The sequence below is a fragment of the Henckelia pumila genome, chromosome 2, assembly GCF_033568475.1.
Source record: "Henckelia pumila isolate YLH828 chromosome 2, ASM3356847v2, whole genome shotgun sequence".
NCBI classification, from domain to species: Eukaryota; Viridiplantae; Streptophyta; class Magnoliopsida; order Lamiales; family Gesneriaceae; genus Henckelia; species Henckelia pumila.
This window is the reverse complement of record NC_133121.1, coordinates 109,717,209-109,733,008: the sequence shown is the minus strand read 5'-3', so window position 1 is coordinate 109,733,008 and position 15,800 is coordinate 109,717,209. Positions and strand designations below refer to the sequence as shown.

The 15,800-nt window shown below is 32.4% G+C and overlaps 1 pseudogene; it reads right to left on the bottom strand.

Annotated features, from left to right (window-relative positions):
- Positions 1-5,230: 5,230 nt before the first annotated feature.
- On the bottom strand, positions 5,231-15,257 carry LOC140877897 (L-arabinokinase-like; annotated as a pseudogene).
- Positions 15,258-15,800: the final 543 nt, after the last annotated feature.

The following is a 15,800-nucleotide window of genomic DNA, read 5'->3' as shown; positions in this document are numbered from 1 at the left end:
CAAAATCTCACTTTAAATGGTTAGTAACAATTAACCGAGTTTTGTAATCATCAAAACATAATATTATGAAACTTGTTAATGCATTAAAAATATTAATCTCATCACACGAGATTTGTATGCATTTAAGGCGTAACAGTTAATATTGATGAATTATCAACCATCATATTTGATTCAATTGGACATATATGTGTATAATGCAATCCAGTAGGGAGCATTGGTAGTTTCTCAATTACATATTTCTTTCCTGACTAATATGTGATAAGACACATATATTTTTGATTTTCATCGGTAATTGTCTCAGTATCATACCCTGAGAATATATGTCATTAAAACTCAACAATTTTTTTTCCATTTTGGTGAATATAAAGCATCATTTATCAGAAATTTTGTACCATTAGGTAACAAAAATTGTTCTTTACCACAACCTTCAATAAAGTATACATGTCATGATATTGTATTCACCATTGTTTTTATTGGTTTTAGTTTAAGAAACATCTTTCATCTCGGATAATAGTGTGCGTTGTACCACTATCCAGTATGCAAACTTCCAAGGGATTATTTTCGTGTTTATCTTTGCTCATAGCATTTTTCATATCAAACTTCAAAAATAAATATGCATTAAAGAAAAATTAATGAAAACACATATGCAAAATATAACATGTTTCATAATTATATAACATAAGAATACATGAAAAGTAATGTTACATTCTAGTCCCACCAATATATTAATCAATATCCTAGAAATCATTCAAAAAATCAGCAGCATCAAAATGAAATGAACCACTTAAAATGGTTACTGTTTTCAACAAAATTGGTCTCTTTTTCTTTCCCCTTTATTGATTCTTTATAGACCTTACAAAGGTGCTCAAAGACTCGGCAAGTACGTGACCAATGTCCTGGAGTGCCACATCTATAACAAACACTCTCAGATCTTTTTGAGTGATTTTTATTTTTACTCATATTTTCATGTTGCCTTTTTGGTGGGTGGTTCGTCATTCCCTTTTGAGATGAGTTATTGAAATAACTATCTCGATTATTTTCGTATCCACGGCCGCGACCACGACCGCGATCATTTCCATATCCACGTCCTCAACCTCGTCCACGACCAAAATCTTGTCTTTGCCTTTGATTTTGGTTTTCATTTTTAATTACGACAATTGCTTCAGGAAATGCCATTGATCTAGTGGGTCGGGATTGATGATTTCTCATTAACAATTCGTTGTTCTTTTTCGTCACAAGAAGACATGCGATGAGTTCAGAATACCTCGAAAATCCACGCACTCTATATTGTTGTTGTAGAGTTATATTTGATGCGTGGAAAGTGGAAAATGTTTTTTTCAAGCATTTCCATTTCAGTAAAAACATGTTCACAAAATTTCAATTGCGAGACAATTCGATACATCGCAGAATTATAATCATTGACTTTATTAAAGTCTTGGAATCTCAATGTATTCCTTTCATCACAGGCGATCGGAAGTATAAATTCCTTTATATGCTCAAATCTTTCTTTTAACACTTTTCATAAAATCATTGGGTTTTTTAATAGTGAGATACTCATATTTCAATCCTTCATCAAGATGCCGGCATAAAAAAATCATAGCTTTTGCTTTATCTTGTGAGAATGATACATTATTTTCTTTGATGGTATCACTTAGACCCAATGACTAAAGATGTATTTCTACATCGAGAGTCCATGACATACAATTTTTCCCGGTAATATCGAGTGCAACGAATTCAATCTTTGCCAAATTTGACATGGTGGTACTAGAAAAATAACAAAACATTTTATTAGTTAATTTCCATTAATATGATAATATAAAATAATGGAAGAACGATGAGCACAAGTGTGTATAAAAACAGAGAAAACATGCATGGTGGATAGTCACCCGTAAATACAAGACTCGTAAGTATGATAATCATAATAGTTATAAAAAATAGCATAAAAAATGTCATCTTTATTTTCTTCGAAACTCGAGGAGAAATAATTGAGAGAAAGAGTGAGTTTGGTGTGATTGAAAATGTGTTTGAGTGATCATATTTATAGGAAAAAAACTAGCCGTTTATTATCGTTTGTAACCGTTAAGAGTGAAAAAAAATGATTATGTGTTGAATAAAAATTTATAAGAATCATGCGATGCATATAATGATAATCATAATTAATTAATTATGCATATCATATCACATTATTATAAGATCGGTGTCATAGACATCCTTTTATATAATAACATGAAATTATACAAATATAGTTAGTATAAAGTCAGATATTGTTATATCATCTTACATTATTATAAGATCGGTGTCATAAACATCTTTTTATACAATAACATGAAATTATACGAATATAGTTAGTATATAAATACACAATAAAAATATATATCATATCATGTTATTTTAAGATCGGTGTCATAGACATCATTTCATATAATAACATGAAATTATATATTAATATATACACAGTAAAATATATATATATATATATATCACGTTATTATAATATCGGTGTAATAGACATCTTTATATATATATATATATATATATATATATATATATATATCACGTTATTATAATATCGGTGTCATAGACATCTTTTTATATAATAACATGAAATTATATATTAATATATACACAATAAAAATATATAAACAATAAAATAAAAATTATTACTTGTTGAATATTTGCATTTTCCTTGTGTTTGAGAGCTTTGGAAATTTTACGGAACCTTCGGAGCGATCGTGCTGATAACGTATTGTGAAAAAGTAAAAGTTTATGGTAAAAAAATAAAAACTCCAAAACTTAAAATATATCAAACTCTACACTTTACAAATTTTTCTCTCTCAATTAAATTGTATTTTTCATCAGAAATGAAGACCTATTTATAGATCCACATTTGATATTAGTCCAAAAATAATTACATAATCATCTACATCATCACACACTAATTTTTAACATTTTACAACCAATTTTCAGCATTCAACATTAAATAATAATATACAACATATTTTCAACCATAGGATCTAATTTTCCCCTTAATAATTAAAATAAAATTATCATTATATCCTAACATATTTCACATGAAAAATTAAAAATTATTAACTAAATTAGTTATTTTATATTACGTTATTTTTTTTAACCATTAGATTTTTTTTATCTATCACAGTAAGATTAAGAGTGCGTTTGGTTATAAATACCAACTTTAAAAAAAAAATTAAAAGTGTTTATTGAAAAAATAGATTGTTCGTTAAAAAAAACATTAAAAAAATGATCTTTTAAAAGTTAAAATTTATAAATTTTTTACTTCTATTTCTATTTATAATTTTAAAAAAAAAACTTCTCGACATTTATCCAAATGTCAAAATTGGTTTTTTTTAATAATAAATAAAAACATTTAAAAAACTGAGTTTATTTTAAACATTTTTTTATAATTATTGCAACTCATTTATCCCAATTGGCTCTAACGTTATGACATTTGATGTCTTTTTATTTATATTTAATACGAAAACCTGTAAAAGTAATGTACTTATTGTGTTTTAATAACTATTTATTAATGAAAACACTAAATTTGTTTGGTTTATTTTAATTTTAAAATTACAATTTATTTTTTACTTTTTTTTAAAAAAAAACCATGAACGTTTCAAAAGTGTGCACGAAAATACTAATTCAACTTATATTCTCATCTTAACTTAACATAGTCTAAACACCGATAAAATTTATAAATATTAAAATTTTTATTCTATCTATATTGGGTTATTATAAAAAGTTATGTATTTATTTTATTTCCAAAATTTTTATATGTATTTATTTATATATAAATAAATATAAATTTTGAAATTTGCTTTTTTTTTTCCCAGAGTTTTGAATACAAATTATCATTAAATTTATCATATTTCATTTTTGTCCACAATTATTAATTTACTTTTCTTATAGTTATTCCATTTTTATAAAATATTTTAAAATTTTTATTTTTTATTCATAAATGAGTTTTTCTTAGTTTTGAATAAAATTCATAGATTAGAAAAATACTATTCATAAAATTTAAATTAGATTTTATTATAAACATTTATTTATTTCTTTTCCGTAATTTTTTATGTATTTATTTCTATAAATTTTGTAATTTTTTTTTTCTTGAGTTTTGAATACAAATGATCATGACTAAAAAAATGTAGTGGTGGAGAGTGGTTCTCGTGGTTTTTGAGAACCTGTGAGTCCAACAATAAATTTGATTAATTTAGTAACTTAAAATGCACATCATAAAAGAACCCTTGCATTAATGGTAAGAGACCTATGAAGTATGAACAAATATTTTTTTAAAAAAATAATAAAATGCAGATTTACCAAAATAGATTTAGGTAGTGTTTGGGAGAGCTTCTAGGAAGCACTTTTCAGTTTTTCGTTAAATTTTTTTTATAAAATTTCAAATTTTTGTTAACGAAAAAGCTGAGAAGTGCTTTTAAGAAGCTCTCCCAAACAATACCTTAAAAAGTTTATTATTTTTTTAAAATTAGCCTCGCTGCCGTGGCACAAAGGTGGCTAAATCCATCAATGTGGAGGACGCTCTTAGCGCATCCCATTGGGCTGAGGTGGCAACATTTAAAGAGTGGGAGGAGATCTTTAATTTGCAAAGCAAAGGGCGCTCTTACTGTCAAGAGCGCCCTTTGCTTTTCTTTTTTTTTTTTTTAAATTTTTTTTATTGTTTAATTATATATAAATATATTACTGTTATATATCTATATATATGATATATTACATATACATACACACACTTTTGTGTTTTGACGTTCATGACTTTTCATTTGTTTTTTTGTTTTTTGTTTTGATTTTTATTGTAACAATTACTTTCATTTGTTTTTTGTGTTTATATGTTTAAAAATTGTGTGTATAGTCATTGTAATTTTTTTTCCAGTTTTTTAATTAAACTAGCCGTTTAATTTTTTAAAACAGATCAATGATAAAATACATCTAATAATAAAAATTTTATAATTTTTAATTAATAATTAATAAAAATTATATTTTTTATGAAAATTAAGTAAAACATAATAAAAATATATCATTTGTATATATAAATATATAAAATTTATAGATTGATAGTTGACATATATTTGAATTGAATGTGGGGTTCATAAAAAAGTTGTTTGAGTTTTTTGTTATAGCAGAGGGTTAAATGAGGTTTTAGGCACGAAAAAACTAATGTTGAGGTTTTTCTCATGTGGATGCACTTCCTATGCACTTTTAACTGATCGAAGCAGTTTATTATTTTTTTGTAATTTGAAAGTCATTCAAATAGTTTGAGAGTTTAATGTAATAAGAAATTTGATTAACTTAATCCTTGCACTAATGGTAAGAGTCCTATTACATTATAGCTTGATGTGATATAAAACGTATCTTAAGATATCCGAACTTGCCAGCACCTGGTGAAGAACCCTCAAACAAAAATGGCAAAAAGCCGGTGGCAGCTCTGTATCTCTGTTGAACCTGCATAATTAGAACTCTTCGATGAAACAACAGGATATTGGGTTCTTGCGGGAGATTTACACACTTGACGAAAAAGTCGCGAAGTTACCTTAAGAATTTGTTCACTACTTAGCACGAGGTTCTTCCCGATGACACACACCGTTCCACCAGAACCTCCACCAGTAATTTTTGCCCCATATAAAGTTCCACTGCAGGAGTTTGACAACTTACTGTGTTGCATTTCCTGTACCAATTCTACCAGCCTATCTGTTCCATCTGAACCAAGTCCACAACTGCTATAGCTGTAATGGCACTGACAAAGCATACATGTTAATGATAGATATTATCAACTCTTTTAAGGATCATTTTTCTTTTATCTTGTTGCACTTTTCCCCATCTCTCTGTGTAGCACATAACTGTTTTTGTTTTGTCTAGACAGAGCCACATCGATCCAAAACTAGTTACCGAACGAACCTCTGTCAACTTCCCTGTGGATACAATATGAAAAGTAGTTGTCGATACCTGGTACATAAGTTCTCCAAGGGCACAGAGCTGATCATCTGAAGGAGCCGCAGACAATAATGCTTTGAAGGCCTACAGGGCAAAACATACGGTAAATTTGAACTACGAGACAACATTTGTTACGCTTTCGCGAATAAGAATATGAGATTATGCATTCCTGACCTTGACTCGGAAGTTTTCATAAATAGGATGCCTCGTGGGTGCCTGCACTGCATAGCTGTGCATTTTGTCAATAACTGTTACCGAATCATCATGATGTAAATACTTCTCCACAAAATCATTTCCCAATAGAAACTCCGGAAGCCTATGCACATAAGATTCCTCGTACCTGAAATTGGAAAAAGATTTGTCATATTCCTACTACGGAAATGAATAGGATATATATGCCTAAAACACTCTCAACACATACCGATGTGGGAACAGGTTGCACAAGTAATCCAACTCAGCTTCAGCTTTATGTAAATCCTCGTTTTGTCCATTTGTTTCATCACCATTCATAGTTTCAACTTGCTGTTGAACATTTCTGTTTAACACAGAGGAATTGGACTTCTCACTTGCCATGGATTTAATCATCTTCCTACCCATAAAGGCTCCGATTCTCACAGATCCATAATCTGCACCACCAACACTGTACAACAATCCAAACAAACAAGTGGACAATGTGTATTACAAAGTAACAATATATGGAATTGACTGGAACAAATATAAAGATGGGTAGATAATTCAATCAAGAACTTATACCTATGTCGTATTCCAGAATCAATTCCCCAAAATCGTATATGTGGCGGGATATCCACGTGTCCTAATACCTCAGCAGGCTGTGACAGGACATGCAAAACAATTTCAATCTTTACAATTTTTCACAAACTAAGATGTTAAATTTCAAAAGTAAGATGCTCACTTGACATAACATTGCTAAAAGTTTGTTTTCTTCACCACAGGCAGAAGCCATCTGATCCATAATTCCACAAGGAGCACCAACAATGTGATTCTCAACCTAATCATATATATGTGAAACTAGAATGTTGTTATACAGAAGCAACCACTACAAAAAAAAAAATTAATGTGTAAAAGGACAAAGAATAATGAAATGTTAAAGGAGCATGCCTTTTGGCAAAGCAAAGCAAGATCTCTAGGAGTGATGTCTAATCCTGCATGCATATAGTAGAAACTCGATAAGGTACATTATTCACTAGGCCAATGTAGTGACTACTGTGTTGTGAGTGTCTGGTTCTGATCCAACATTTCGGTCATTAACTAGAGAAGAAAGATGTTGCATCAGTACCAAGAGAAGCAGCCAGTGCAGACATTGTGGCGACTTCTACTGCAGCTGATGATGATACACCTTTTCCCTCTGGAACAGCAGAAAATACCTGGAACATCATGTATTTTCAGGCACATCACATCAAGACCTAATAAAACAGGGGGCAGCTGAATACATAACAAGAGAAAAAAAATGACATGCTTTTTATGACACAAGGACATTTGTAAACTACCGACCGCATCAAATTTGTCCACATATTAAGATTGAGTCAAATGTAGCATGGAAATGAAGAGGCTTTCCATTTACATTTCAAAAAAATCAACTTGGAAACCATATGCCCCCACCAATTCGTCATGCGAACATCGTGCACCAGCAGTATTTGTTTTGGAATTAACTCCATGGTGATGATCATTGCCAATCAAGATTCAAAGAATTACACATTTTACAATATGAGAAATTCACCCAAACGTGATCAAACAAAAGTTATGTGCGATAGCTGATTCAAGTACAATATTCCTCATACTCAAATTGAATAAAATGGAATTTTTTGGAGGGACGGGATAGACATGAATCAGCTTATCAAAGCACATAATTATCAGCAATTGGCTTTAAAGCACGCACACTCGAAAGCACACAAATTGATGGAAGGATGATGCAAATTGTATAAAGAAGCGAGACTGTTACCAGTATGCTGATACCATCCACAATCTGAACACCCAGTTCAGTCATCAGTACCAGAATTGTACCAGCAACATATGCAGCCCATCTGGGAAATAGCCCGGAAAAGTGACAAAATAGTCTTATATGATTGAAGCCATGCTAAAAGAAACAAGTAAAAGTACTTACTTCTGTGATGGGTCTTGAGAAAAGAACCGGCGTGCTTTTTCATAAGAAATAGGCTTTCCACCATCCATTAGATCAGATAAATCCATGTCAAATGTTGGTGCTCGGTTACCTAGTTCTGAACCAAATGATACCTGCAAAACCAAAAGTTTTACATTTATTTACTACTAGAATGAAACCCCGTTGAACAGGTATAGCCCCCCGCACTCCAGTGAACCGGCCACTCAGGTCAGATTCAAGAATCAAGAGGTAATGGAGTAACACTAACCCCAATCATTCAGATAACATATCAAATCTGTATAACAACATTTCCCAACAATAGTAAATTGGCAAAAAAAAAAAAGTAAGCTGAGGTAAGCATGAACATATAGATCAGACTATGCAATTGATATAGCACAATAGGTGAATAAAAGAGATCATAATCACATTTTGTAACTTTGTGTCATATTGTAGAAGGGGCATTGGCATCCCAGAAATAGTTTGCTTCTTGAGTTTATCTTTCCAATCAATAATTCTTCATTCTCTTCATAAAACTAAAATTCAAGCCCTATTCAGTGATACTTAGTTAATCAACTCTCGAAATAAAAAATAAAAAAAAAAACCATGGTTACATACAATTTGAAGCACAAGGGATGAGACTTGTCCTTTATCATTCTGCCTGGCCTGAGCATGTTTCCACAACTTCTGTTTGCCTGGTGGATTCCTTTGAATGGCAACGTGGCATGCCTCCCTAATAGGCATCTGCCAGAAAAATGATAAATAGAAGTTAATGTTTTGGTCGTATTTAAAAAGAATCGATCAAAATCTGCATTAAGTATCACATGGGCACAAAAGCACCTGCAAGACTAAGCTTCCTGAATAATCAGCAATTCCCCCCATTACATCTAGCCTCCCTGGTGCTCTAGAAACAATAACTTCCTCCTGAATTGAGATCAGAAGTCAACAAGATGAATATGGTTGAAGCATCATCATCGACTTAGTGATTGCAACGAAAAAGCAGTGTATTGGCCACAGAGCAGTGAAGAAAAATCAAGCGACAATGTGCAAAACAACAAAAATAAGTTGTTGTTCCTACAAGATAATACACCATATTTTTGGATATTAGGCAAAAAGGAAAACAAACAGTCTATGAATGTTTAGTATCAATTCAAATTGTTCGGAATTAATCAACAAAAAAATTATAAATTTCCTAAGAAAAGTAGAAGTTATTATTAACACAAGCCATCAAATTATTAGGAAGCATAACCACTTCAATTAATGAAAATAGAAAGTTAATTTTTGAAAGTCAGTCTCACCATACTTCTGATGTTTTAGAATAAGACATGTACACCAGTAGATTCCTAAATGACTGGTGATGATTGGTAAAATCTTTATAATCCTAACTGACAATTGCAAACTAAGGCTGTGACAATTCCACAGACATTTTCTTATCTTCTTTTGGGTTGCAAATTTGGTCATCAAATAAATAACCTTGATTTCTGGGGAATAAAACCAAATTTCACTGGTGAGAGTTATAATGTGTTCCAGTGAGTGGACAAGTAAATAGCAAGTAATACGAAAAATACATCAAATATCAAATTTGTCCGCAAGAAACACGTATATGAGCTTCCATGGCATCTTGGTAGAGCTTGTCTATATGTTTAACATGAACGTTCTTAGAAGATGTCTCACTGTCTGATACATTAACCTTAACAAATGAATTACTGGAGTAAAGTTGCATGTTCCGAACATTTTACTATGCCTTCTTATTTAATAGCATTTACAAACGCAAAGTAAAGCGGAAGTACCTCCCAATTAAACATCGCAGCAGCAGCAAGATTCTCCCTTGATATATGCTTACCAACATTACCTTCGTTGCTCAAGGCATGAAGTTCTGCAAGCTCTTTAAGAAACCAATGGTATCTGGAAGACCAAGATGATCTCCATGCAAAATTTCAAAATCTTCAGTTCTGAACAAAATAAATAAGATTCCGATAATGCCAAATGGCCATCAACGAAAAACAGTACATACAGCAAGAAGCCTGAAGTAGAACACAAGAATTTACTCTTTTGAAGATGAGTTCCTTTGAATACTGTCATCATCTGGTAATGAAGAGTGGAAGCCAAGTTCATTTTGTGCAAGTGAATACCACTCAGGGACCGCTATATCTTTCCCGTTAACTCTCTGAAGCTGATACCCAAGGACAATGGCATCTCGTAACCTCCTTGATCCGCTAAGCTATAGCAGATGTGAAATGGGAAAGTGAGGCACATGCATGAACTACAACATTTAAAGCCTTCAGTAAACTGAGAATTAGTAAATCCACGTGCTATATTTATTGAATATACTTCATGTTGGGGTCTTCTTGTAGCATCTTTAATCTCAAAATCTAGTCAATGCAGGATTCGATGGCAAGCCGGCTACACACATAAGAATCAAGAAAATTTACCTTGCATAGGGCATGATTTTTTCCAAAAGCTGTGTCCTGAAGTATACGAGCAACCACCTTAAAATTCACAACCAAACATGCATATTAGAACATAAAGCCTAACAAAGTTATAATAGCTCTAATAATTCAACCAAAATAAGAATATTTTGAAAGTAAATGCTTTTGAAAAAATTTACAGATTATCATGCTAAACGTGCACATGTAACTAATCAAGCTAAACAAGAAAACATGGGAAATTAACCAGAACAATCAATGAAAAACAAATCAAATATCATGAAAGAAGATAAAATGCAATTTGAAAATTAATAAAGCATTTTCGAACAGGAACTTTGTAATTATTTATATAAGTTACAGGGACAGAAAGACCGTAAAACTCTCTATCAGGTACTAAAAAAGCCACCAGAAATGTATGCTTCATGAGATCGATTTCAGCAATGTAGTAGGTGATATATCATATTCGGTAGGAATATAAGAATGAAATGCCATGCCAATTCATGTGGATTCAAATACATCAATGAACAAATTAAGATAATCTCTTCAGCTGCACTATTGGTCTTTTCCATGCCACAGAACTAAAATTCCAAATAATCATTTTAAATTAAATTATGATCGAATGACAGGCTACAGGGAGAGAGAGAGAGTAGAGACCTAACCTTCATTAGAGAAAACTGAAAAGTATACTAAAGAGAAATGACAGGAGAGATTAGATACCTCACCACCATTAGTGCCAGCCTCATAACAAGGTTTCAAGGTCATAGCACGTTCAAGATAGGGACCCCAACGTCCGGTAAGCAAGTCCCTCCTTATCATCTCCACGCCACATTGAAAGTACTGTTACATAGATGTGACAAGAATTCATGGTTCCCCATCAGTGGCCAGTAAACACAATACCAATGTGAAGGAAAACACTGTACCTCCAGCATATTTCTAACAAATGGTTCTTCGTTAAAATAATCTCTGCGTACAAAGATAAAAGGCACTTTGTATGCCAATGATTCACTTGCTGTACCATATCCAATTTTACCTGAAGGAATTGTATTTGTTTGCATAGATGAATTATGAAGCCAAAAATAAATAAAAATATATAAGAAACAGTTTCAATGGAATGAAATCAAAATACCGATCATGCAATCTGAAGCTGCAATTAGATCAGGTGTATAAATATTTGTGGGAAGCTTCATAAAATTTTCAGGAAGCACCTGCCCTTCCGATGCGCCACAAACCTAAATGACAAGAAAATAATCAGATATCTGTTGAATATTACAACACTACATGTTTAAACAGTAATTGCAGGATGCTAACCAAGCATATCCATCCATTAGGTAGGTACTCCTTCTCTAACTTCCACCCAGCTGACTGTGAGCAGTAAAGAACTATATGTATTAACTTTATTACTTTTTAATTCCAATATAATCGTTTTCTTGATATCTCTGGGAATCATGACCGAAATTATATAAGTAAGAAAGCCTTCCATAACTTAACATGAACACTACCTGCCCGCCAAAATTATAAATAAGAACTTTTTTGTCTTCCCCAATTCCAAGCTCTTCTCTAACCTGCTCAAGGAATACAAAAAATAAGATTTTTAAAATTATACGGTGGAGTAAATTTATGACAATAGGTGTCTGGTACCATGCGTCACACCTCTGTCCGAGACTTGTGCAATCTCCGCACGACAAGAGGCACATCAACAGAATCACGAAAAGCAGGCACTGGAGTTTAGGTATATTTGAAATTAGCAATAGAAGAACTCCACAAGAAATATGCGTTAAACATTTATAAATGCTAACATATATACAACCAGGCGGACATGCACACACTGAATTTGTAAATACTTTGAATCTGGAGTGGAAGATTAAGTTACAAAATGCAATGAGAAATTAATAAAAGTGTATCAGCCCTGTGAATGTTATGGAATTAACGTACTTGGGCAATATCCAGGAAGTCGAATTAGGAACTCGCTATGAGAATAATCTTCAGCAATCTGCAATAATTAATTAAGAACAAAAAAAATTGTGTTGTCAAATACCAATTATTTTGCAAGGGCAAATGATTTGCCATAAAGTAGGAATTCAATATGAACAGATAAGTTCCTCAGTATAAGTGTAGGGTGAACAGGTGACAAGAAAGTGTCTTAAATTGTTGAAAGGTGTCCATAACACCATGGAAACAATAAGTGCCGATCTATTTTTTTAATAGACCTGGCAGAAAAAAAATAATGTTTTAATCCATGATGAAACAAATTTAGTAAACTGAAAATATCTATACTTATACTGCTACAACAGGACCTGTAAACACTTGAAATCCCTTATGTTGTCACCGTAAAACATCCACTTTATTTTATTGTCAACCAAATGGAAATTATCATATTCCTGGGATAAAAATCTTATGGCAAGAAGCCTGTGCTAAAATACTTTGCATAAAAGATCATACGTCACCTGCCAAACGATAGATTGGCTGCGATGTCCAGCCTCCATCACGTACTCAGCATAAATAAAATCCCAACTGCCAAGATTAACACAACCAGAAAGGTCTTAAGATGGATTCTTATCCATTTCACTGGTTGGCAGACAAGAAAGTGAAATTAGAAAAGAAATGAGCTCTCACAACTCGCAGTGATGAGAAAATAATGCTGTAAAGCAAAGGATGTACATTAGATACATTTGACAGCAGAATAAATTTTAAATTGAGCCAGTTCATGGACCTTTTAAATGATAAATATAAAGAGAAAAAATTAATGACATAATGATGACAATGATTCCGTGAACAAGCAAGGAGCTGAACCAAATATCCTTAGTCACCTGAAGTTGGACACACAAACTGAACGAATTCCAGCATCTGCAGCTGCTCTACATGCTACAGGAACAACATCAGATACCTATCAACAAAACACAATCATAAAACAAAAGTCTTTCTATAGTGTGAAATACAAGGTCTGGTTATCTATGTGAAGCCAAAGCCAATGACGGATGGAAAAGGTTTACTATAGAGAGTAAAAATGATAATTAATAGTCAACATAAAAGAATAACAATAAACTTTTCACTTTTGTAATGCAGTACCACTAAATCAGCCTTGACAGATTTTAGCCATTCGGCTTCTGTAGCCAAAATTGAAGCTCGAGGCACCACAGCTGTTTGAACATACTGGGATAGAAAAAAGAACAAAGTAAAGGATCGATTAATGAGTGAGAGGGGAGATTGAAAACATAAAACTTTATCACAGCTAAAAGGTAGCCAAAAATAATCCACTGACACTATCCGTACCTTTTCTAAGGATGCAAGGCGGTCCACTGTCAATGCATCTGTTTGAACTGCTCCACAATCCAATAGAACCTGTAAAATAGTACAGAAGGCACTGTCAATATTAATGCCTTGGGTTTCAAATAGAAACCTGATAATGAATAACATGCAGGAATTTTTTATTAAAAAATTATGAAAAATGACATTTTCCAAGTGATGAAAAAATTACATCCTTCACTTTGGGCAGAATTGAACCGAAAGCAATTAAATAACGCTTTGGAATATTGATGTCAAATCAAAACTGACCTTGCGGATGAAGAGTCTGGGTGACTCTATTTGGCTAGTGAAAACATAGTCAGGAGCACCAGTAACCACATGAACTTCATGTCCAGCTTGGATGAGATTACGAACTACCTGCTTGTATGCAATGTATTAGGATTTATCGCCAAAAAAGCTGTGGCCAATTTGGCCAAAGTGTATCTGGTCAGTTTATAGGGATTACATGGCCTCAAATCCTTCAATAATAAATTTAAATAATGTGTGGGGAAAAATAGTGTAAAGCTAATGCAAAAGGCATTCTGGATACAATGGATACAACGTTACAAGAGCCATCCCGAACACATGTCTCATTACCCCCTTCGATAAAGTATGGGCATCTATATTTTACAAGAAATCATGGGTGGGCGCTACTTAGATTAAAACAACCAACTAAAGTTATTCCAAGAACTCACATAGATAAGTAATAAAACTTTATTCGCTAATAATCCAAAAATCCCATTTAGAAAAATGACGAACCAATCCAATCCGATTGAAACCAACTTGAACCTTGGACAGATTATCAAGAAACACTTGAACAACCCCACAACCCTTTTTCTACATTAAGAATTTCTAGCAGATTTTGGTAAGAGACATACCCAAATTCCTCCATCAACAAGGCAACAAGCTACAAACTGCATTCAAATCCAATCCTGAAAACAAGATATAGAAAAAGTAGCACCAATCCTGATGACTACGATTTCCATATCCCTCGAGACTAGAATAAATAAGCAATAAACTTTTCCCGCAAACCCACGCCTACATCAAGTTTTTCAATATCATACTCATGTCCTATCCCGGGAAGCTTCAACCAAAATTAAATAAGATAAAAAATAAAAATTTACCCACAGATATACCAAATCTTCAAACTTGCATATTTATCAAAAAATACAAATATGAATCAATATTCAGAACGGAAACCACCCACACATGCACACACGATACCTCGACAACACGGGTGGCATGGCCAAACCCATGACCAGTCACGTAGTATGCAAACACGAGAGTACCCTTTTCTGATCGTTCCTCCATTTTTAGGTTTCGTTCACAAATGATGCGAGGCTACACTCCTCGGTGCTATCTATCTATATCTATGTCTATATTATTTATCAATTTCAGAGAAAATAGGGTGTATGATATTGGCATTGAATGAAAGTTACCGGTGAAATTCTGCAACGGGATTTCCTGACATCCGTGTATTTATGATAATGTGAATGTGATAAGATTTGATAAATGCATATCTAATCCAAATCTAATCTAAATCTAAATAATGTAAATCTTTGGAAAAAATAGTTTAACGATGGCATCGTAAAAAATACGGAATTGTGAGTAGAACATCCGACAAGCGCGGGAGATTGTATAATTGTTATTATTATATCTATATCTCTATCTATAATCTGTAAAATATATATTAAATTAAGTAAACATTATTTTGATATACGAAAAATGTCAAATTAATATATGAATTATTGAAAATGGTTTAATTTGTTCATGATACAAAAAGGTAATTTTTCTCATTTATTTAAATTGCTTTCATGTTCAAGGCAATACAGCTCCCAGCAAAAATTCCCAACCTGAATCTTTTTTCATTTTTCTTGAGTTGGAGCCCGGGATTTTTGTTACAATTGGGTTTCGAACTCGAGATCTCGTCACATATTTGAACCTTAGGCCAGATGAGCTACACGTCATCGGCAAAATATAATTCATTTTGTAAATTGCTTTTATGTCCAATATTATTA